General features: G+C 38.7%; 1 long non-coding RNA gene across 8 annotated transcripts in view; it reads left to right on the forward strand.

Annotated features, from left to right (window-relative positions):
• LOC106557702 overlaps window positions 1-22,462 on the forward strand; it is a 130,446-nt gene that overhangs the window by 56,427 nt on the left and 51,557 nt on the right. For all 8 annotated transcript variants that reach the window (XR_005377591.1, XR_005377594.1, XR_005377595.1 and 5 more), the window contains exon 3: window positions 10,542-10,684. This is a non-coding gene — a long non-coding RNA (uncharacterized LOC106557702). The remainder of the gene's footprint in view (window positions 1-10,541; window positions 10,685-22,462) is intronic.

Here is a 22,462-nt window from a genome sequence, read left to right on the forward strand (position 1 = left end):
TTTAGAATTGCTATTAATGACTTTTGAGGTTTGGTACTTTTTTTTTTTTTTTTTTTGGAGGATAGCAGTAAAACACTACATTTACATATTTAAAGACAGTTTTCCTAAATGTCAGTTCAAAATATAGATTTATCAGAATTTGGAAATGAAAGGATTTTCTCTTACTGCTGACTCTATTGGATGTCAAAACTGTGCAAATTGCATCCCAGAATTAGAGCACTGTGGGGGCATCTGACCCTGCCCAAGTATCCTTGCCAAATAGCCTATCTTTCTTGTTTCCCCATCCCTTATCTGCATGGCTTCCAATTCTCCTTCCTCCAGTTTCTCCAGATGGCAGACATCTTTCAGCCTCTTGGCTCCTACAACTTCTTCCTACTGAATTGGAGCCAATTCCTGTAATCCAACTTCCTCCTCTTCAAAGGGATGTGCATAGCTTTTACAAGGACGAGGCCATCTGACGCCACTGCCTGTTGCCTTCTCTTGCCAGTGTCCTTATTTGACCTCAGTGTTTCCCCAGTTGGTCTCCATGGAGAGATGACCATTGGCTTGATTTGCATCAAGTTTTCCTGTTGGTCACCTTCTCTTTTGAATTCTTCTCTCTCATCTTCACCACTAATATACCATTGTTCTCTACTTTGGGGCTGTTTCTTCCCCACTATACTAGTATTATGACAATTTAGGATAGATGGATTAACTGATATTTTTTACACTTTAAGCAGTTTTGCCAATTATATCACCAGAGAACTGGTTTGAGAATGACCAAAGAATTGACCCTTCATCAGTGGGTGAGGGGAGGGTATGGAAGGAACTGCTTAGCTTGGGGAATACTCACTACAGAATGGATGACTAGGGGAGAGGCAAGAATCACATAGAACATACTTGAGTATGATTCATACTTTTCTATTTTTATCTTTTATATTAGCTTGTTAAGACCTGAATTTGCCTCTCTTTCCTATCTTTAAGCAAATACTGTCTTATATAAAGTAATCTATTCCTATATTATCAATAAAAAATTTAATTTCTCTTGTCTTCTAGAAATGTTTAGTCTTCCTGAATGTGAATAATATGCATAATTGAGCGCATCCCAAAATATGAAGACTCAAATAAAGGGGGCTCATACTGCTCATTGAGATAAACTTTTTTAAAAAAGTAATTATTTCTTCTGCTGGATCATCCCTTTATATTCAAGATGTGTACTTCTTACTTTCCCTCTACATCAGTGTTTATATTTTATTGCCTTATTTTTTATTTCTTTTATGTTGAGTCTTGATGAAAGCTATGAATTCTCTCTCCCCAATAAAATGTCTAAATATCACATTCACACACACACACATGCACAGAATTTTGGCCACAACTTCAAAGTGTTCGTTGATGCTCAGTACAGAAACCCATTCATCATACTGCTGTCAGACTAATAGTTCTATAAGATGAGTGAGGTCATCTCACTTTCCTAATCCCTGTCACCTCCAGAATACAGAATAAAGTTGAAAGCCCTCCATGACTATTGCTCAAAGTACTTTTCCTTTCCATTTATCTTCTGCTCTAGCAACATTTTGAGTATTTTTCTTTCTTCATGCCTTTGCTCAAGCTGTTCACTTGACCTGGAATACCTTTTTCATTCTCTTCCTTGAAGAATTATGTGCAACTTTCCCTATCCCACTAATGGCACCTTCTGTGAATCCCCCTATCACCCTAATCAATGCAGGTGACATAAATGTACTCAAGATTCATCTCACATTTCTTTACATTACAATTTCCTGAGGCTTTTATCTCTTTGATAGCATTTAGGAACATATAAATCTTAGAATAAATAGAACCTTAAAAATCATTTTGTAAAGCTCTTTTTTTAAATCTCATATTATTAATTTATTTGTAAATAATCATAACATTTAAAAAATACTTAATATATAACTTTTATGTACCAGGCCCTGATCTAGCCACTGGGGCACAGGGGTGGACAAGGCAGATAGACACCTTGTTCTCATGGAACTTTCTTTGTATTGGGAAAAGAAAGAATAGGAATAAATTTTTAAAAGCTTAGATACTTACAAATATTGAGTATTTGGAAGACCATTACTTTGAGAAATGCAATGGAGAATGACTGAAGAAAGGGAGAGAAAGGACTTTTTTCATTATGTTTTTAATTGGAAGGTTAAGGAAAGTATCTGATATTTGAATTGAAACCTGAATGGTAAGGAACTAGCCAGGTAGCAATAGGGTAAGAGAATGTCTGGTAGAGGGTATAGCAAGTGCAAAGGCCCTGAGGTGGGAGCTTACTGAAGCAAAGACAGAAGTGCAATGGGGGACAGGAGAGAGGTATTCTTAGACAAGGTCAGGGAGGAGTAAGAAGTTTGAAATTTATTCTAAATGACATAGAGGCTTCTGAGTCTGCAAGCTCCTTGAGAGCAGACCTATCTGCTTAGCATAGGACTTGGCAAAAGAAATAAATGCTATAAAGAAAAAAGTTTTATAACCAAGTCATTTCAAGAGTGTTAAGATGTTCCTTGTTGTAAAGTGGAAGAAAATTGTTTCCTAGGCTATTCAATGTATGTATGTCCATGGTCACGTTTGGCTGAGAGGAAATGTAGCTATTAAGTAACAACCCTTGGATTTCAATTTCCTCAAGGACCATTGTGGGGACTTTTATGAGCTCATAACAGTCCTACATGCCCTGCAAATTCCCATTCATTCCACTTTCTTCGATTCTATCTTATCACTGAAATGGTTTGAAGCCTCAGGAGTTTTACAAGCTTCAATCTGCTCTTGGCTTTTTGCCTCCGACATTCAATTTTCACACCTACTTTTATAAATTCGAGAATGGTACTAGACTTGCTTCCTCTGATAGGATTTTTTTCCTTCTCAACACATTTTCAAACATTACTTGTTTAGAAGGTGTATAAAACATGTACCTTCAGCTTAAAGAATCATTAAAAGCATATACTTGAGTAACCATTACCTAGGTTAAGAAATAGAATGTTGCATTTTAGAAAGTGGGGTTTTAGAACTGAAATCAACCTTTAGAACTGAAATTACCGTTTGCACCCTTTTTACAGATGGGAAGTCTAAGGCTTAGAGTTAGTGAGTGGTTTTATACGGGCCATACTGCAGTACTGTTGGAGCTAAGAGAACCATAACTCTAAACCAGCAGACCCCATAGAGATTAGGGGTTCAGTTTCTCAGACCAGGTTGTCTGGGCTTCCACATGAACGTTTTCAGTCAGAGTTGAGAGCTAAGAGCTAAATATCTTAGGAAGGAACTGTTGTTTTTCTATCCAGAAGCTGTCTATGAGGGAAGCACTGATGATCTACCCTCAATGTAGTTGCTAATTTCACATGTGGTTGGATTTCTAGCATGGAGTTCTTTCTTTTTCTTGTCCATCACCAACTTGGCTCATGTTTAGAGTTGACGTTTTCTGAGTATCATAAGATTTCTGGTGAGTACTGGAGTCATACATGGTTTGGAGTTCTACCTCATTGGCTTTTTATTCCAAAGCTAGCTTTAGTTGGAAGGGTAGGGTGTTGGGACTATATTTGATCATTTCTCTAGTAGGGTTGAGCTCTGGGCTGGGTAATTCTGTCATTAGCATTATTTCTCTTTCTCTCTATGTCTCTCTGTTTCTTACTTTGTCTCATGTACACATAAACACACACTCAGGTACACACACATATATCAATAAGCCAATTAACACTGGTAACTTGGAAACATCGAAAGACGGGGACAACAGTCATACAAACATCTATATTCCTCCATGTAACTTTTTGCTCCCCAAAAGAGACTTTCTTGGCCCTTCAGAGGCGAGAGCGGAAGGACAGTATTTTTGGATTCCTAAGAGTTAATTCGAAGGTAGAAAATTCAACTGTCTTTTATTTAGGTAGAAAATATGAATATAGTGTGCAAAGAGTAGTGGGGGATCATGATCAACAAGAGATCATTTGCTCATTTGTGATACTGTAATATAAGAAATGCATATTTGGTCTTTGTCACAGGTTCTTGGCACAGAGCTCCTGAAATTCCTGGCATTTCTTAGTGATAGACATGAGAAGAGCATCTTTTGTTATTCGCAATAAGCCCATTTAATCATACTTGAGTTTATGCTAATGAAGTGACTCCAGGAGGATGGGTCCTGGTTGCCAGAGGAACTTGCAGTCCCATCCTCCATAATCTGGGGTGGGGAGAAAGGCTGGAGGTTGGGTTAATCACTAATGGCAAATGACTTAATCAATCATGTCTATTAAATGAAATTGCCATAAAAATCCTAACTGAAGGGGTTTGGAGAGGTTCCTGGTTGCTGAGTACATGGAGGTGCTGGCTAGGGATAGCATGCCCAGAGAGGGCATGGAAGCTCCATGCTCTCTTCCCTCATTGCATACCCTATGCATCTCTTCCTTTTTGTTGTTCTTTTGTTGTATCCTGTATAATAAATGGGTGATAGTAAATGAAGCACTTTCCTGAATTCTGTGAACCATACTAGCAAATTATCAAACCTGAAGAGAGGCTGTGGGAACCTGTAATTTATAGCTGGTGGTCAGAAGTACAGTAAAAACCTGAGACTTTTGACTGGTATCTGAAATAGAGAGCAGTCTTGGAACTGAGCCCTTAACCTCTGGGGTCTGTGCTAACTCTGGGTAGTTAGTGTCATAACTGATTTAAATTTTAGGACACTTAGTCAATGTCTGCAGAGAACTGAAGAATTGCTTTGTGTGGAACAAAACTACACATTTCGTATCAGAAGTAAGTAGTAGAAGGAAGTAGTGTTTTTTTTTTTTTTTCATCTTTACCAGTCTAAAGATATTTACATTCAAGCATTTAAAAAATGTCCTGTGTGAGCTTCAGGGTGGGTCAGTTGGTTGAACGTCTGTCTGACTCTTGGTTTTGTCTTAGGGTCCTCAGGGTCCTCAGATCAAGCCTGGAGTCGGAGTCAGGCTCCAAGCTCAGTGTGGAGGCTGCTTGAGATTCTCTCTCTCCATCTTCTTCTACCTCTCCCTCTGCCCCTCCCCAGCCCACTCCCACTTACTTTCTCTCAAATAAAATAAATGAATAAAATATTTTTAAAATGCCCTATAAATACCTCCAAAATAAATGACCTGTAGGTGAATGAAGCCTATAGCCACTACCAGGTTTGTCATCTTTGAATCCTTTCACACTAGTCAAATCAAATTAAAATTGCCACACAGTGTAGCATCAGTGAGGGAAAAAGAGTAATAGCATACTGGTTCAGGGTTCTGGTGGTGATGATGCTAGAGAAGGACATGGGGTATAGAATGGGGCAATGTGGAGCATTTTGCTACAAAGAAGCCTATGTCTTGGTGAATGGGTGTGGTTTATCACTTTACTCTCCCTGTACTTCATTTGGGTTATCTTTTCCCTAAGCCGTTTTCCAGCTCACAAATTCTTTCTTCAGCTCTGTCAGTTCTACTGTTACAATCATCCTCCAGTTTTTCCTTTGGCTATTATAACTTTCACTTTAACAATTCCATTTGTTCTTTTAAAAAAATTTATACAATTCTTTGTAAAAATTTTCAATAGTAATCTTTACCGGTTTCAATAAAGCAAAACGTTATTTGAAAGTCTGTTTGTTTCTTATATTCTTTTTTTTTTTTCTTATTTTTTTTCTTATTTTTTTTTCTTATATTCTTTAAAACGGAGACCCCATGGTTTTCTTTCTGTTGTCTGAAGTTTTTGATACTTCTTTTAAAATGTCTTCTATTTTTACCTAATTTCATTTTATATAAGACATTATATATGAAAAAAAATTGTGAAAGTTATCTTCCTCTGGAAAGGAATTTCATCTCTTTCTGTCATGTGCCTGGAACACTAGCAGTTTCAGAGCACCTTTAATCCAATTTAGGGATTTAGATTATTTGGGCAACCCAGATAATTCAAAGCTAAACTATGTATGAGATCTTGGGAACTTTGATTCCAAGTTTTGTCTTCCTGATACAGTGAGATTGACAAAAAACCTTTACATGGTCTCAGATGAATCTTCCATATGGGCAAAAAGTGGCACCTGATAATGGTTCACCTCTCTGGATTTGCAACTCCTCCTGGTATTGGGTGGTAATTCCCTGCTATCTTATTTAACTCTTTTATGCTTTCAACTTAACATTTATTGTTAATTTTTTAAAAAGATTTATTTATTTGAGAGAGAGAGCATGAATACAAGTGTGCGTGCACACCCATTTGCAGGGGAGGGGCAGAAAGAGGTCTTTTGCCTGAGAGAATCCCTTGTAGACCCCCCACTGAAAACAGAGCTGGATGTCACAGGGCTCTATTTCATGGTCCTGAGATCATGACCTGAGCCAAAATCAAGAATCGGATGTTTAACTGACTGAGCCATCCAGGCACCCCTATTGTCAATTTTTAAAAATACATTTCCCCAGCTTCTTTTAGTTGTCCTCAGTAATGAGGTTAATTCAAATTACCTTGTCTTCCATTACTACAGGCGGAAGTCTCAAACTAGCAAAATTTATAGACTAGTTGCCTATGTATAAACTTTAGAGGGTGGCTATACAGTGGCTAGGAGAAAAATATCTGAACTGCCACCTTTCTCAGATACTACCGTATTATCTGTTTTTTGGTGATTACCTCATTTCATTCTGACAGCCACTTGCTGACCTCCTTTTCCTAACCTGCTATGGAGCCATATTCATGATGCAAAACTCTTCGCATTATATGACCTGAGCTAGAAGAGAAAAAAAGATGTTTATCCACCAACACACTTCCTCTTCTCAGTTAACTATATGTATATATTTTATACTAAAAATATACATTTGTTTGTTTGTTTATATGTTTTGGTGAATGGTCAGGAGAGAAGATATGAAATTTTAGAAAATATATAACTTGGGATTCTGAAAACCAAGCCATTTTCTTTTGAAAAACTCAGGATATGTGACATCTTCAGATTCATATGTGTTCTTTTTGTGAAATACAGCTAAAGATTCAACTTCTTTTCAACACATGCTTCTGATGGGTTTGAAAGTTGGCATATCAATCTGTGAGTACTTGCAAAAGAGCCTTTCTTAATTTTCTTGGCTTAAAATTCCTTAAAACATGAAAAATTTTTAGTGAACTTTTATTGAAATATAGAATAAATACAGGAACATGCACATGAAAATGCTCAGCTAAATGTATTTTGGTAAAGTTAACATTTTCATGCAACCAGGACCCAAAAACAGAACTAGATCATTACCAGCATGCCTCTTTCATGTACCTTCTAGTTACTAAATCCTTCAAGGGCAGCCACTATCCTGATCACACTGTAGATTAATTCTGCTTAATTTTAAACTTTACATATAGAATCATTTAGTATATACACTTGTGATTGGTTTTTCTTATCAACATTATGCTTGTAGGATATATTAATATTATAGCATGTAGTTATAAATAATTCATTTTTGCATTTTGTATAGTAATCCACTGCATGAATATAACATGATTTGTTTATCATTTCTACTTTTGATGAACAATGGGGAGTCTCACCATTTTAGGAACAGTGCTGTTACAAAAATTTTTGTGCATTCTTATTACGTTTTAGTAAATATAGATAGCAGGAAGATTCTTGACCTTTCATCTTCTAAATTTTATCCTGTTCCCCAGGACTATGACCCAGGTTTCTGTCCCTGATCTTTTAATTTGGATCAAATACAGATAAAGACAGATGATGTCCATGAACTGCTTCCTAGATTAGCCAGGTACACGTTATCCAGCTGACTGTGGTCTTTTGCCTGAGCTGCATCTCCAGGCTCTAATGGTTTAATTGAATAGGTATGATCAAATGGTTGAAAAATCTCATTGGTAGAGTGCCTCAGTTTGACTTAAACCCTAGGTCTATACCTCGATTTCTGAACATTGTTTTGTAGTTTCATCTGGTGAACTGAATTATATCTACTACCCATTATAGATTGTTTTTTTTTTTAATTTTTATTTATTTATGATAGTCACAGAGAGAGAGAGAGAGAGGCAGAGACACAGGCAGAGGGAGAAGCAGGCTCCATGCACCGGGAGCCTGACGTGGGATTCGATCCCGGGTCTCCAGGATCGCGCCCTGGGCCAAAGGCAGGCGCCAAACCACTGCGCCACCCAGGGATCCCTATAGATTGTTTTAGAAGTTAATCCTGCCATGTCCTAATTGAATCTTTTAACAATGTGAAAAAACCTGTTATTTAAAAATAAAATATCCAGCCTGTTATGAGAATATTATTACAATTCTATTAGATAATGACATAATGTGAGAATTCACAATATCTGCTTGTGGGACCTTCAAGTTTCTGAAAATTTGATTGGATAGAAAAACTGTCCATACATTAGAGCAAAAGATGCTTAAAACAGGATATGGTAACCAACTCAACTTATTGTCATATATGCCTCAAAGCTAAACAGATGGCTAATTGAGAATTAGAGTAGAATTACTCATTCATTCCACAAACACCAAATGAGCCTCTACTATTTGCTCCTCTCTATGCTAATATAATTTACATTAAATTATATTAAATTAAATGTTAATTATATAACATAGTATAGTCATAATATGATCTGCTATAATTCCAGGGAGTGATAAGAGCTAGAGAGAAAATAAATCAATAGAAGAGATGGAGTGGGATGTTATTTTAGATGGATGGTAGGAGGAGGAGTCAGGAAATCACTGAACGAGTGACGCATGCAAAGACCTAAGTGAAGTAAGGGAACATTGCCTTGATCTGGGAGAAAGTGTTCCAGGAAGAGAGATTTGCAAGACCAAAGGCTGTGAGAGGGAAACAAGACTGGCAGATTCAAGTGGGAACAAACAGGACAGTGTGGCTGGAGTATAGTGGGCAATGGGCAGGAAAAACAGGTCAGATGAGAGAGGAAAAGAAAGACAAAGGCCACATAAGGAATTTAAATTTTATTCCAAGGCGATAGCATTCCACTGGATCTTAAGTGGGGATTGTGAGGTACGTGGTTTGATTTGACCTATGGTTGAGAAAAGATCAATTTGGCTGCTGCATAGAGAATGGATTATAGGTATTAAGAATGCAATAAGAATGGAAGTTTTCTGAGAAACTCATTTGATTCCCTTGGGTTGAAGGGTGGGAGAGATTTGTGTGGTGAAGGCTGCTTCAGGGCAGAGCAGGACCTTGCTCCCCGAGGTAAAAAATGGGATTTACATAAGTTAGCTAATTGCCAAAATTTCAGTTTGAAAAGAAATCAGATGAGCCACTACATTTCACCCTTTATTTTACAGATGAGAAAACTGAGACTCAGAAAGCCTAAGTAATTTTTTTTTATTTTTATTTATTTATGATAGTCACAGAGAAAGAGAGAGAGAGAGGCAGAGACACAGGCAGAGGGAGAAGCAGGCTCCATGCACCGGGAGCCCGATGTGGGACTCGATCCCCGGTCTCCAGGATCGCGCCCTGGGCCAAAGGCAGGCGCCAAACTGCTGCGCCACCCAGGGATCCCTTAAGTAATTTTCTTAAGGAAAAAATGACACAACTACATTGAAAATATGAAGGAATTTGGGGAAAGGCGACTTCTGCCACTAAGTCAAACCATTCACGTGCAATGAAGTAAAATTATTGGTAAGAGTTACAAACATTTGCAATTGATTGCTAAACCTCTCTCTCTCTCTTTTTGAGAACTGAATTTTTGGTGAAACAGAAATGACAGCTTATCATCTTGAGATGACTCTGAACTTTTTAATGGCAAGTGCAAGCCTTATTAATTTTCCTAAAACTGTTGGGAACAATGCTTGGCATATGGTTGGTGCATAACAAATATTTGCTGAATGATTATATGATGAAACTGAGAGTCAGAAGAATTCTAAAAAATTATAGAAAAAAAGCCGAAAGAAAAAGTACATCTCTGTACTGAGCACTGTACTAGTATTGAGAAAGAACAATTAAAACATTAATCAGCATGCTGGATTGTGGCAGAAACCCAGTTGAAAGTGATTTAAGAATTAAAGAACATTCACTGGCCCATGTAATTAAGTCTAGAAGGGTAGTTCTGAGTTCAGATATGGCCACATTTAGGGCTCATATGGCATTTAAAGAACTCTCACTATCTTTGTTCCTGTCTTTCCATTTATTTGTTCATTTTTCCTTCATGTTGGCTTCATTCTTAGGCTGGGTCTCTTTACATGGAGATCCACCTACAATTATGAGCTTATATCTTCCTGTTTATTAATACCAACAGAAAGAGTTCCCTTTTCCCAAATGGTTCTATCAAAAGTCTTCAGGAGCCAGGCCAGTCAGCCCATGTGAACATGAGCTAAGAGTAGCAGGGGAATGATTCCCAAAGGAAGAGTTAGAAATGATTAGCAAAAGTTGGTAGAGAAGATGGTGGCAGGAGAAACAACAAAGATCTACTACCAAAGTGAAAGAAAAGGGGAGCCTTGCAGACAGAAAGGCAACTTTTATTTATGAAATCTCCCTAAAACCTATGGCATCTCAACTCTAAAGCAAGATTTGCAGGGTCAGTATTCAAAAGACTCCTCTGCTTGCAGTATTGACAGTGCAGATTTTTGTAGATGTTTCTAAAAGCTCTACTTATTCTCTTTTCAGGCTTCCTGAGGCAGCTAGACTTTCCCAAGTTCCCCTGAGAAACTTAACAGACTTCTTGGATATATAAGAGCTCACAGGAAAAAAAAAAAATCACAGGATCAGCAGTTACTGCCATGGTTCTGTTCTCCTTACAGACTCTCCAGGTATTGGTATGAAGCCCCAAATGTCCATAGTTGATCCATAGTTTTTTAAAGTTGTTCTCCATGTTTATTAAAGAAACCATGAGCCCAGTGTCTGCTTTTCCTGGGCTCAAATGCTATGAAATGGAATGGCAAGCCAAATGGGGGGCAACTTCAGAGGTGTGTAGGTTTTGTTCCATGATGAAGGTAATCAAAGAAACAAACTATTTTCCTATATTCCACAAAAATGTCTCCCAAATGGACATTTCCCAGCCCATTGAAAAGTGAGTCACCTACAGAACTCTAAAGCAATTAGGTTAATTGGAAATACATTTCATAAGATAAATTGGATAGATTATTTGAGGTCACAGAGCATCTACCAATGAGTATTAACTGCAGCATATGCAGCTTTACTTTCCCTCATCAGTTGTAACATTTCTGAAATCCACTTGTTTCTTCTTTGTATGTAAATTCTGAAAATGTGTGTTTCTGTTATGGCTCCATAAGACCAGTATTTACCACTGTCACAATTTTTATCATATGTGCTATATCATCAGGGTTCAGTGAAGGAAAGTGAAACCACTCTAGTTATTTCAAGCAGAAGGTGATTTAATACAGGGAAATAAGCGCTTATAGAATGATGAGAAGAATGGAAGTCAGAGACACCAGAGGGATCTTGGTTTCAATGTCAAAGTCAAAAAAATGTGGTCATCACAGTTTTCACCCTTGCTGCCTCCCTAAGTGTCACTCCCATGAGGCTGTTGACTGGAAAGCAGAACCCTGAGTCTGACTCCTGCATGTACTCAAATCTTTCAGAGCTTACTTTAATTGCCTCTACTGTAGCAAGACTGACTCCACTTTATTTCTGTCTTACAAAACCCAGGCAACTGCATCTAACTGGCACAATATAATTCATATCCAGAACCGTAACAGCAAGGGCATCTGGAAAGTGTAATTTTAAGACATCCAAACTTGGAAAGAAAAGAAGAGGTTGAGAGAACAAATCAAGAACATGTCACTTATACTCACTTTACAAATTAAAGTTGTTGTTTTTTAAAGAAGACTTTATATTTATACTGTAAATAAAAGTCCAGGATCATTTGCCATTAACAGAAGGTATTTGTCAAAACAAATGCAGGGAAGTTTTTTGCCTTACGTTTACCAAACATATTTTTCCTCCCTGAGAGAAAATTATAAAGGGCTCTTTTCTCAGGCTCTCCCTAAACTGCACTATCCCCTCCCATGCTACTCCCCCTCCCCATACACTTTGTGTGAGCCAAAAGTGAATACTTGCAATTAAACGACAGGTGATGTTTGAGTTAAAGCAGACTTTTATGCAACTCATAGTCAAGCTTTCTTTTTCTCCTGGTACAGGAATAGAGAACCAGTCCCACCAGCAGTGTACATCAATGGACACTGGGAAATGCTTTACTATGTTGTAATCAGTTTGAAGGTGCTTTGACCTCCTCCTCTGTCTTAAGTTCTAAGATAGATCTCACAATTTTTTCATCCAACCTGGAGTTACAAATCTGAGAAGGAAAAACATCAGGAAAGGTGACCCAGGGAATTTCAGAGAGTGAAACAAAGACCAACAGTCAGTTTATTTATTTTTTTTTTTCAATTTTTATTTATTTATGATAGTCACAGAGAGAGAGAGAGAGAGGCAGAGACACAGGCCGAGGGAGAAGCAGGCTCCATGCACCGGGAGCCCGACGTGGGATTCGATCCCGGGTCCCCAGGATCGCGCCCTGGGCCAAAGGCAGGCGCCAAACCGCTGCGCCACCCAGGGATCCCCAACAGTCAGTTTAAAGCAGGACCTTGCTGCCTTTGTCTAGAGTGGGGGTTGGGGGACCTGGGATCATTCCTACGGGGGGAGCTACAAACTCTGGACAAGAGTTGTCTACTTAACCAATTCCTTTCCTGGTGTTTTGCATCTACCCTTCATGTTATGAACTGACCAAACCCTTCTCTGCATGAGGAGCATCGTTTTCTTCTTTCTTTCCTCCATTTCCCCTTGGTCAGCCCACCCCTTAACCTTCTGTCCCCAGCTCTGCTTCATTTTTTTTCTCAGAGCTACCACTACATATTATTTTTTTTTAAAGATTTTATTTATTTATTCATGAGACACACACACAGATTGAGAGAGAGAGAGAGAGAGAGAGAGAGAGAGAGAGGCAGAGACATAGGTAGAGGAGAAGCAGGCTCCATGCAGGGACCCTGATGTGGGACTCGATATTGGGACTCCAGGATCACACTCTGGGCTGAAGGCAGGCACTAAACCGCTAAGCTACCCCCACCACTACATATTATTGTCTGCTTTTAAAGAGCTCCATAAATGTCTGTTTTGTTGACTGCAAAACCCATAGGGTTTAGAACACTGCTTATTAAAGACATTCAGTTCCCACCAGTTGAACAAATAACAAATGGGTAAGTGAGCAATCAGACTGCTTGGCTCAGCCAGGAGCCAAAAGAAGCCAGAACCCATCTCGGACTTACTTTGGACCTCACTGTGTTTCACAGAATAACAGATTGATCAAAACTGTGTACGGTGGAATGCATCCCAGGAATGCACCTGAATCAAGTATAGGCCTTCAAGTTGTTGTAAACTGAATTTTGAGATAATGTTGGTAATTTTTTCATTTGTATTAGAGAATGAAGAATTGGGTTGAGCCTTGACTCCACCATCTCCTGGATGGCAAGTCACTTTCATTTGCCGAGACCCCATTTCCTCACTTGTAAAAATGAGGAAGAACTTACTCTTTGCTTAATTCAAAACTTGCTGCATGGGCCACGTGAAATTAAGCATTTACCCACATATTTCATCATTTAAAAAGTAGTTTTCTGAGTGCCTACTACGAGCAGTCTTATAAATGTAATCTTCTTAGTGTGACTTTTAATAATCACCTTATGTAACATTTCAACCCCACTTTTTCAACACCACTAGCCCTCCTCTCTTCTTTTTTTTCTAACAAGTAATTTCATTTCTTAATAGATATTTTATTGATTTATGTTATTTATTATAAGTATCTATTTAATTTGTATTGTGTGTCTCCCCCTCCTAGGTAGGTTTTAAGCTCCATGAGAGAGATGATTTATTTTTTTAATTTTTATTGGTTTTTTTTGCTTTCCAGGGTCTGGCCCATAGTGGGCACTTAATAAATAATGTCGAATGAATAAACAAATATCCCATGCTCAGAGTACAAGTGCTGATATAAACCAGGCTACCATATAAAATTTAAATTTATTTTTTATTGGAGAAAACTCACTGAAGAATGTGTGTTCTATACAGAGGGCTTGCATAGAGGGCTAGAGTTGCACCAAAGGAACAATTAAGAGACCAGTATATAATCCAGGCAAGAAATGACAAAGAGACTAAACTCAAGACAATATCAATGAGTGAAGGCAAGGAGTCAATTAGAAAATATTCATGACATAGAATTGCAAGACTTGGCTCCTTAGATGTGAGGTGTGGTGAGGAAAAGTGAAATTTAAATTGAATTCCTAGTTTCTGGATTGGACAACAGGGTGGATAAAAATGATGCTCACTGAGATGGGGAGACTAAAGAAGGATATGTTATCTGAAGGGCAAATAGGATGAGAGAATTTGTTAAGTAACTATAGGTCAACAGATGTTCACCCAGAGGCTCTGGGTTTATTTATTTATTTTTACAAAGGAGGCTTTATTTTTTTAAAAGATGTATTCATTTATTTTAGACTGGGGGTGGGGGAGGGGAGGAGCAGAGAGAGAGAGAGAGAGAGAGAGAATCTGAGGCAGACTCCCAGCTGAATGTGGAGTGGGAGGCAGGAATAGACCTGGGGCTTGATCTCATGACCCTGAGATCAGAACCTTAGCTGAAATCAAGAGTCAGATGCTTAACTAACTAAACCACATTTAGGCTGAGGAAAAATATTTGAGAGCCATAATCCTAGACTCCAGGGACAATATGTAGAGTAAGGATAGGGGAGGATCAACAGGATGATCATATGCGATAAATATTCTTATCCCCCACTTTCCATAGATGAGACTACTAGGGAGGGCCCCTTTATTCTCAAACTTTAGCTTTTCATCTATTCCATTTGAGATCCCAGAGTTCTGCACCATGGATGATGGAAAAGACTTCCATGTACTTGAAATCAAGACTACTATAGCCTCCTTCAATATCCACAATTCTTTTATTATTTTTATTATTTTTTAAAAGATTTATTTATTTGAGAGAGAGTGAGAGAGAAAGAGAGAGAGAAACAGAGAGAGTGGGGAAAAGGGCAGAGAGAGAAAGATGGAGAAAATCTTAAGCAGACTCCTGTTGAGCATGAAGCCCAATGCACAGGGCTCCATCTCACACACCTGATATCACGACCTAAGCTGAAATCAAGAGTTGGATGCTTAGCTAACTGAATCACCCAGGCAACCCAATTCTTTTATTTTATTGACAAAAAATGGTGTGCTAGATAGTTCTGGGGTTGGGAGCCAGAAAACCTGGGCTGATCTAGCTTAATATCTGCTACAACTAAAGGGCGATCTTGAACAACACATGGATTTTTCTTTCAATTCATTTCTTCATCTGTAAAATTATGGAATTAGCCTCCATGAAGTTTCTGGGAAGATGTACCAGGAGCATTTGAGGGATTAAATAATGAAATCCAGAATAGATATTTATTAAATATCTCATCAGGTATCTAATTTCTATTTCATTCCAATAATAATTTTGTTGTGGACCCATTCTGGTTCCTCTATATATTTTTCAAAGAATTTAGAAGCCTAAACAATACACAGAGCTCTCTAGTATGGTCATGACTAATGCAGCAGAGTACATAAGAAGTAGAAGAAAATATAGACTCTATGCCTCTGTCATAGGCTGCTGGTTGTTGTCAAGCTGCTAGTGATGTATTTAGCATTCTGGTTACAAAGAAGCAGGGCTAAACCATTTGCATTGATACTTAAGATTTTCTCTAAAAAGTAATTAACCCAAATTAAGACAATATTAGCCAAACAAAACACAATAAAATCACCCATCTACTGATTTAGTGGTAAGATTTCTTAAAGATAGCTAAGAAAATTTTGATATTTATGTTGTGTGCTCTCCCAACCAAGATCTTAGTATGTTTTGCAAACATGACTCCAAGCCAATGGTACTTCCCTGTCTTTGTCTCTCAAAAAATAGAGCCAGAGAAATGAAGAAACATGGTGGTATTGAAAATGTAGTCTTTCAAGTTCATGTGTGTAACTATAGTATATTATTATTTAGTTTATCTCCATTCCTTCCTCCCCCGGCCCCTAAACTCCAAGGGAAGTGTAAAGTGTGTACTTCCTGTCCAACTCATGCTGGCCTTGATCATGTGCTTTGTTTAGGCCAATGGAATATGTGTGGAAATGACAGTGTTACTGCAGCTTGATATCTTTCTGAGATCTGACACTTTCATCTTCTCCCTCTTTGAAATGGTGTCTTACCTGAAGGAGATAATGCATGTTTCTACTAGTCTTCTGGAAAATTATTCTATCGCAAGAAGGGCTTTTCCCTGGTAGCTATTCCCTTTTCAGCTTGAATCCCAAAATGAGGCTCATGGAGGAAAACTGCCCCAGTGGACCTATAGACTCAGAGTGGCCCCAGCCAACTGGTAGACCCTAATGCCTAAGAATGAATGATTGCTGTTTGAAATCTCTGAATTCCACATTGGTGTGGAATGCAATATGATTGTTGTCAATAGTTAACTCAGACAGTATCATTTGGCATAACAACCTTTCTTGTAGATTTAACCCCCTGTGAGATCTCTGTTCTCTGTAATACTCTATTCAGGGCCTAATTGAGTTAAAGCAGAAATCAAGACAGAGCTGTACTTAGCAAAAAATTGGTTTATAAAAAAAAATTGGTTTTAAATCTCAGGAATCAATTTTACCTCTCTAACAGTTGACTATTTTTAAAGTCTAAACTCAACCAAAGGTAATTTTTCCTTTTAGGGATATTTGGCAATGTCTGGATGCATTTTGACTGTCATGACTCAGAATGGGAGTGTCACTGGCATCTAATGAGTAGAGGCCAGGGATGCTGTTTAACATCTGACACAGCTCCTCAAAACAAAGAATTATCTAGGCCCAAATGTCAACAGGGTCATGGTTGAGAAAACCTGGCCCAACTATATATTTCTTTCTCTTGGGGAATATCAAATTTATCTTTGGGCAGTAAAGCATTAAAACTGATATCATTCATTAGGAACAAATAGGAAAGATGGACCAAGTCTATGGTATCATTCCAGATAGCCTCCTGAGAAAAGACCAGAATTCTTTTATTGTTTATTAACTCATTGAAAAACATAGAATAAAAGTAATTATCTGCTCCCCTTTTGAGATTTAAAATTCTTTAATTGGATTAAAAAAGGCTTTCCTTTTTCACTGGCATTTTAGGATATTTCTGTATCATTCAAACATTAGAGGCCTCATTACTTAGTTATTCATTTAGTCTCTTATCCATTCAAATTATTTATGGAGCATCTACCTCATGCCAGGCAATCTTAAAATTTCTCATTCCAAGATGTCAGGTTTAATTCTGTTTGTTTTGTTTTGATTGGAACTGAGTGTATAAGAGTGTGTAGAAGTTCACATTTATTTTAAAGCACTCCAAGAGTGAACATAATCTTTCTGTTCACCCTGCACCTTTGAACACCTCTTCCTGTATTATGAACTTCAAAAAGAAGTGGAGCCTACTTCTTGCTAGAAATATATAAGATGTATTTTCTTATCCTCCCATAGGAACAACCCAATACAACTGCATAGGACTTTGTATTAGACTCCAGTAGGTCCCAGTAATGGTCAGAGGTAGGTGTAAAAGTTTAGTGGTAGCAATATATGCACACTTCACTTCATAGACATATTTCTCAGTGTATTTTATGTATCATATTTTATAAGCAAATATTTCATGTGCCTTGTTAGTAAGAGGCATCCATTGGAATCTGATACTACTGTGTGAATAAAGATGATTTTTAAGCTGAAAAACAATGGTCACCCCAAGAGAGAACTTATTAGGTTGAGCTTAAAACAGCTGGGCACAAGGCTTTTATCCACCTGAAACAGAAGGAATTTTCTGGCAGATCCACAGGCCCAGTTGGGCCCTTGAAAATATCTAACCTAGCAAAAATGTTCTCACTTCCCACTGCAGGGTCCAGGAGAAGGCATGGCCAAGGCAGGCTGTGGTTATGAAGGTTCCTCCTCCAGCCCTCTCTTAGCTCTGCATTTTGAAGCCATAGTGAGCTACCTCCCTGTGAGCTAGGGTATAGATAGCCAAGGACTCAAGCAGGAAGATTCAGAGCTTGACCCAAAGAGCTTAGGGTGCAGACAGACAACACACAAATGTAGTACTTTTCTGGCATCAGTGAACTGAAATGTCCTTTTTTTGATTTTCCTAATTTGATTTTGCTACTTTGGATTCAACCCCAGTATCTCCTTCTGATAACGCTCTTTTCCGTATCCAGTCACAGAAAGAGTAGAAGGCAGCTAGCAGGGAAACAATGGTCTGACACTTAAAGACAAAATCAATGCCAGATGTCGTCCTTTATGTTTTCTCAGCTAATCCTTACAAAGACCATGTGGGAAGGCTTAGTTCCTATTTTTCAGGTAAGAAAATTGAAGTGCCCAGAGAGTAACTAACTTGAATTTTAATTGAAGTGTGTCTGATTTTCAGATCTGTATTCTTTTTCATTAACTACGAAAGCTAATGTTGACTCTCTTTTATGACCTGTTAATATTCAAATCAATATGATTTTTGTCATGGAAAAATCCAAGCCCTACCCAGAGGGAGGAAACAGGGAACATAATAAATTCAGCCCCTTCAAATCAAATGGAGAGGCAAGGAATCTGCTCTGAGTTTGCAAATTTCATTTTGAGGACCCCAGGTATGCGACCAGTGTCAGAGTCAATATATCCACCCATGGACAGATTAGGACCAGGTGACTGCCAGGCTGTTCACTGTCCCCCTCTGACTCACCTGCTCCGCTCACCAAATCATTATACAGGCAGAAGGTCAGTGAGGTAAAAGTGGCCTTGTGCCATCTCACTTTTGCTCTCTGCCCTTTCATTGGACTTTTTGACACTATGTTGGAGGGAACGAGCGGCCATCGGCTTACAGGCACTAGTCGTCTGAAGTAATAAAACAAGAGGTAACGGACCAGAGGCAGCCATTGAATTTTTAAGGATTTCTTCAAACAATCAAATGGAGTATAGGAGTTACATGTGTGGACTCTGGAACCATATTATTCAAATCCTTGAGCACTCGCTGGATATTTACTCACTGTGTAACCTTGGGGATTTTGCTTCACCTCTTCAATGCCTCAGTTTCTTCATCTGTAAAACAGATTCATGTATTCATTCCACACATACGCTCTGCTATGTGCCACAACCTTGATTTCAAATGCTGGGGATGGAGCACTACACAAAAGCAACCAAGTCCTTCTGTTCTCATAGAGGAGACAGAAGATAAATGGATCTACTTGTAACATAATTTTAGATACTGTTAAGTGGCATAGAGTCAAATAAAGCAGAGAAAGGGATTGAGAGTTGAGGGAAGGGATGGCAATATTACAAAGAGCAGAGAAGAAAGGTTCTTGGAAGAGCTAAAACACAGAGAAGACCAGAATATTGTGAAGGGAGGGAGCCACACAATAACTTAGGCAAGCATATTCCAAGCAGAGGGAGCAGTAATGTAAAACAAAACATAACCACTGTATTCACCTTATAAGTGCTGTGGGAGTTATATGGGATAGTCCATATAAAATGAGACCGTAGAAACTACTCTGTGAGAGTTGGTTCTGCATACATCTTAGAACCAGAGTTGAAAGAGTGATAAAGTTCTATTCCAACTTTTCCCTTATAATACAAGTGTCTTCTAAAATAGTCATGGAACTTCAGCTTAAGTACCTGTCATGATGAGGAACTCCTACCTTAAGAATCAGGGTCTTGCCTCCAGCATTGGGTGGCTTTTCTTTGTGAGGAAATACCTCCTTCTACTGAATTTACACCCTATCCAGGGAACCACAACAATGTCTTTGCTACTTCTTTCACATGGCAACATCTCCAGAGTTCGAAAAGAGGTTTCATCTGAGCTCCATCTGTACCTTCAGCCATTTGTTACCTATATGGCTTCCAGATTTTTCATACTTTCATTTGATCATTTCAAAAACACAGTACAATAGGCTCAGTCTCTGAAAGACAGAGGCAAAATGATGAGATTAGTGTCTGAAGCTCAAACTTCCCCACTCAAAAGATCTTTCCTAAAAGCACAGTTCCTAGATAAAAAGGAGTATGTCTACCTTTCTTGGTGTGTGGCTGCCCTTCCTGCCATCTTGCTTAGGCATAAATCCAGCTTGCACCAATTTGAAATCACATCCATGGTAATGGTTAAGAGAAGTAGTTGACCAATCAGTGCTTCCTGTATCCTGGCGACTGGAGTGGGGAAGAGAGAATAGGGTGGCTGTGAGTGGTGATAGGTTCAGGACATACGTTATTGCCATGTTATTAATTAAGCGTTAGATCAATGGGAGTAGAATAGAGCTGATGAGTCAAAGATCTTAGGTTCCATTTCCTGTGATCCAGACAGCTGGGTCCTGTTACCCAGCGTCTGTTCAGCTCCTTATCCTGCCAGGTGCCTCATAAAACAAGCCATGGCTGCAAAGCTTAGAGGGTATGGAGGACTCAGCACTCAGCACTAACCCATCTCTGCTTCTAGAAAAGAATCTCAAGGAGGAATCTGCCTGTTGGTAGATGAGTCCAGCTGCCTTATCTTTAGAACTTACCTGCTTTAGAGCAGATTCTCCTTGGCACGACTTCTCAAAAGATGGGCAAGTTTTACCACTATGCAATGTAGGCCTGAATTTCAAATAATACATTTAATGGCATTGTGAAGTTCCACATCATTTTTTTCTGATATAATTAATGAACAAACAGATGTTTGGGCAGTAGGTAGAAACAGGAGATAACATTAAAGGCAGTCATGTTTTGATTTGTTTTTCAATTAATTAATTTATTTGAGAGAGAGAGAGAGTGAGATTGACTGAGAGACAGAGAGCATGGAGCCTGATGTAGGGCTCTCAGGACTCTGAGATCATGACCTAAGCTAGAAATCAAGAGTCCAACACTTAAATGTGCCATCCTGGCATCCCAACGCAGTCATGTTTTCATCTGTTTGTTTCAGTTTTTATATTTAGACCAAAAAAAAAATCTTAATTCTTAAATTGGATGTAGGAAAGGCAAGTACAAGAAAATTGAGGAACCCACTTCAGCTGATCTGACATGGAGCATAGTCACAGTGCAGACAGCCTCTAATGGCAACTTCACGGTGATTTATCTGTTCTCCTGGACTGGCCTGATAAAGCAGCCACCCCACGGATGCTCATATGACGCCGCTCCAGGACCTAATTTGCTGAGAGTTGCCAATTGGCTGAGTAACTGCTGGAAAAATAATGAACCAGCTTCTCATTGGTCATCTGTTTGACTAACAGACAGGTTGAGCAAGGCCAGGAGTCTTGTGTGGGCTGGTCCATTCCAGGACACAAGGCCATCTGACCTTGAAGCAATCCAAACTAGGCAAGTTGCCATTTGGGGATCCTGACACTGGCAGCCACAAGAATTTGCCGACTCATCCTACTGACTGAAAGCTTTTGCTATTGTGGAAAAATGTGTCTGCAAAATTTTACTGCCTTTTGCAGTTTGCAGACATATATATTTTTTAATTCAATGGAAGTGGGAAATTACTATTCTCTGAGCTCTCTGTACCCAGCCAAAGTCATCAGTCTTTTTTTTAAAAAAATATTTATTTACTTATTCATTTGAGAGAGAGAGTGAGAAAGAGAGAGCATGCAGAGGGAGAGAGAGAAGCATACTCTCTGCTGAACAGGGAGCCCAATGCGGGGCTAGATCATAGGACCTCAATATCATGACCTGAGCTGAAGGCAGATACTTAGCCAACCGAACCACCCAGGAGCCCTGAGTTTGTCATTCTTGAAGGCCAAACTGATGCAGGAGTATATTTTTGACCACTGAAGTATGTGATAATCTCTCTTCCCTAAACTCATATAGCTTCCATTGTCCTTATCACTGGTCTCAGATTTCACTGTGCTTGGAATCCCCTGAAAATTCAGTTAAAATACATATTTTTATTCAGCAGGTCTGGGGTGCGGGGCATGGGTGGTGGGTGGGCTGAGACTCTGTATCTCACACAAGTTTTCAGTGAATCCACACTTCTGTATGAGGGATCCACTCCTTGAGCAATAGAAATGGGCTGTTTGTGGTCTTGCACATTTCTCCAGATGTGTCTGAATCATCGTGAGAGCTTATACTCTGTTTTTACCCTCTTGAGTACCTTGCACAGTGCTATATGAGGAGGCAGTGCTAATACATATGTGTAGGATAAAGAAAGTCCTATGTGGTAGTAACTATATCTACTCTTCTTTAGCACAATGACTCATTCACAAGTGCTCAATAACTACTAATTGAATGAATGAGTGAACTGCCAGTATCTAAGAGGCTGGTGAGAGAATAATAGCAAGAAGACAAACTCTAAGCTATGGCTTAGATTTTAAGCTCTGGCTGCTTGAATCGAACAGGTAGGAAAAACATGGATGCAAATTTAGGAAACACAGTATCTGGAATTACTGATTTACACCCTGGTCATGTGACATCTAACACATACGCTGACAGACCATTTCTGTCATGAAGATTTTAAAAATCATTTCCACTGTCACGAGGTTTGTTTTTTTTGTTTTTAAAGATTTTATTTCTTTATTCATGAGAGACACAGAGAGACAGAGAGAGGCAGA

This window comes from Canis lupus, chromosome 24, assembly GCF_011100685.1.
Source record: "Canis lupus familiaris isolate Mischka breed German Shepherd chromosome 24, alternate assembly UU_Cfam_GSD_1.0, whole genome shotgun sequence".
Lineage (NCBI taxonomy): Eukaryota > Metazoa > Chordata > Mammalia > Carnivora > Canidae > Canis > Canis lupus.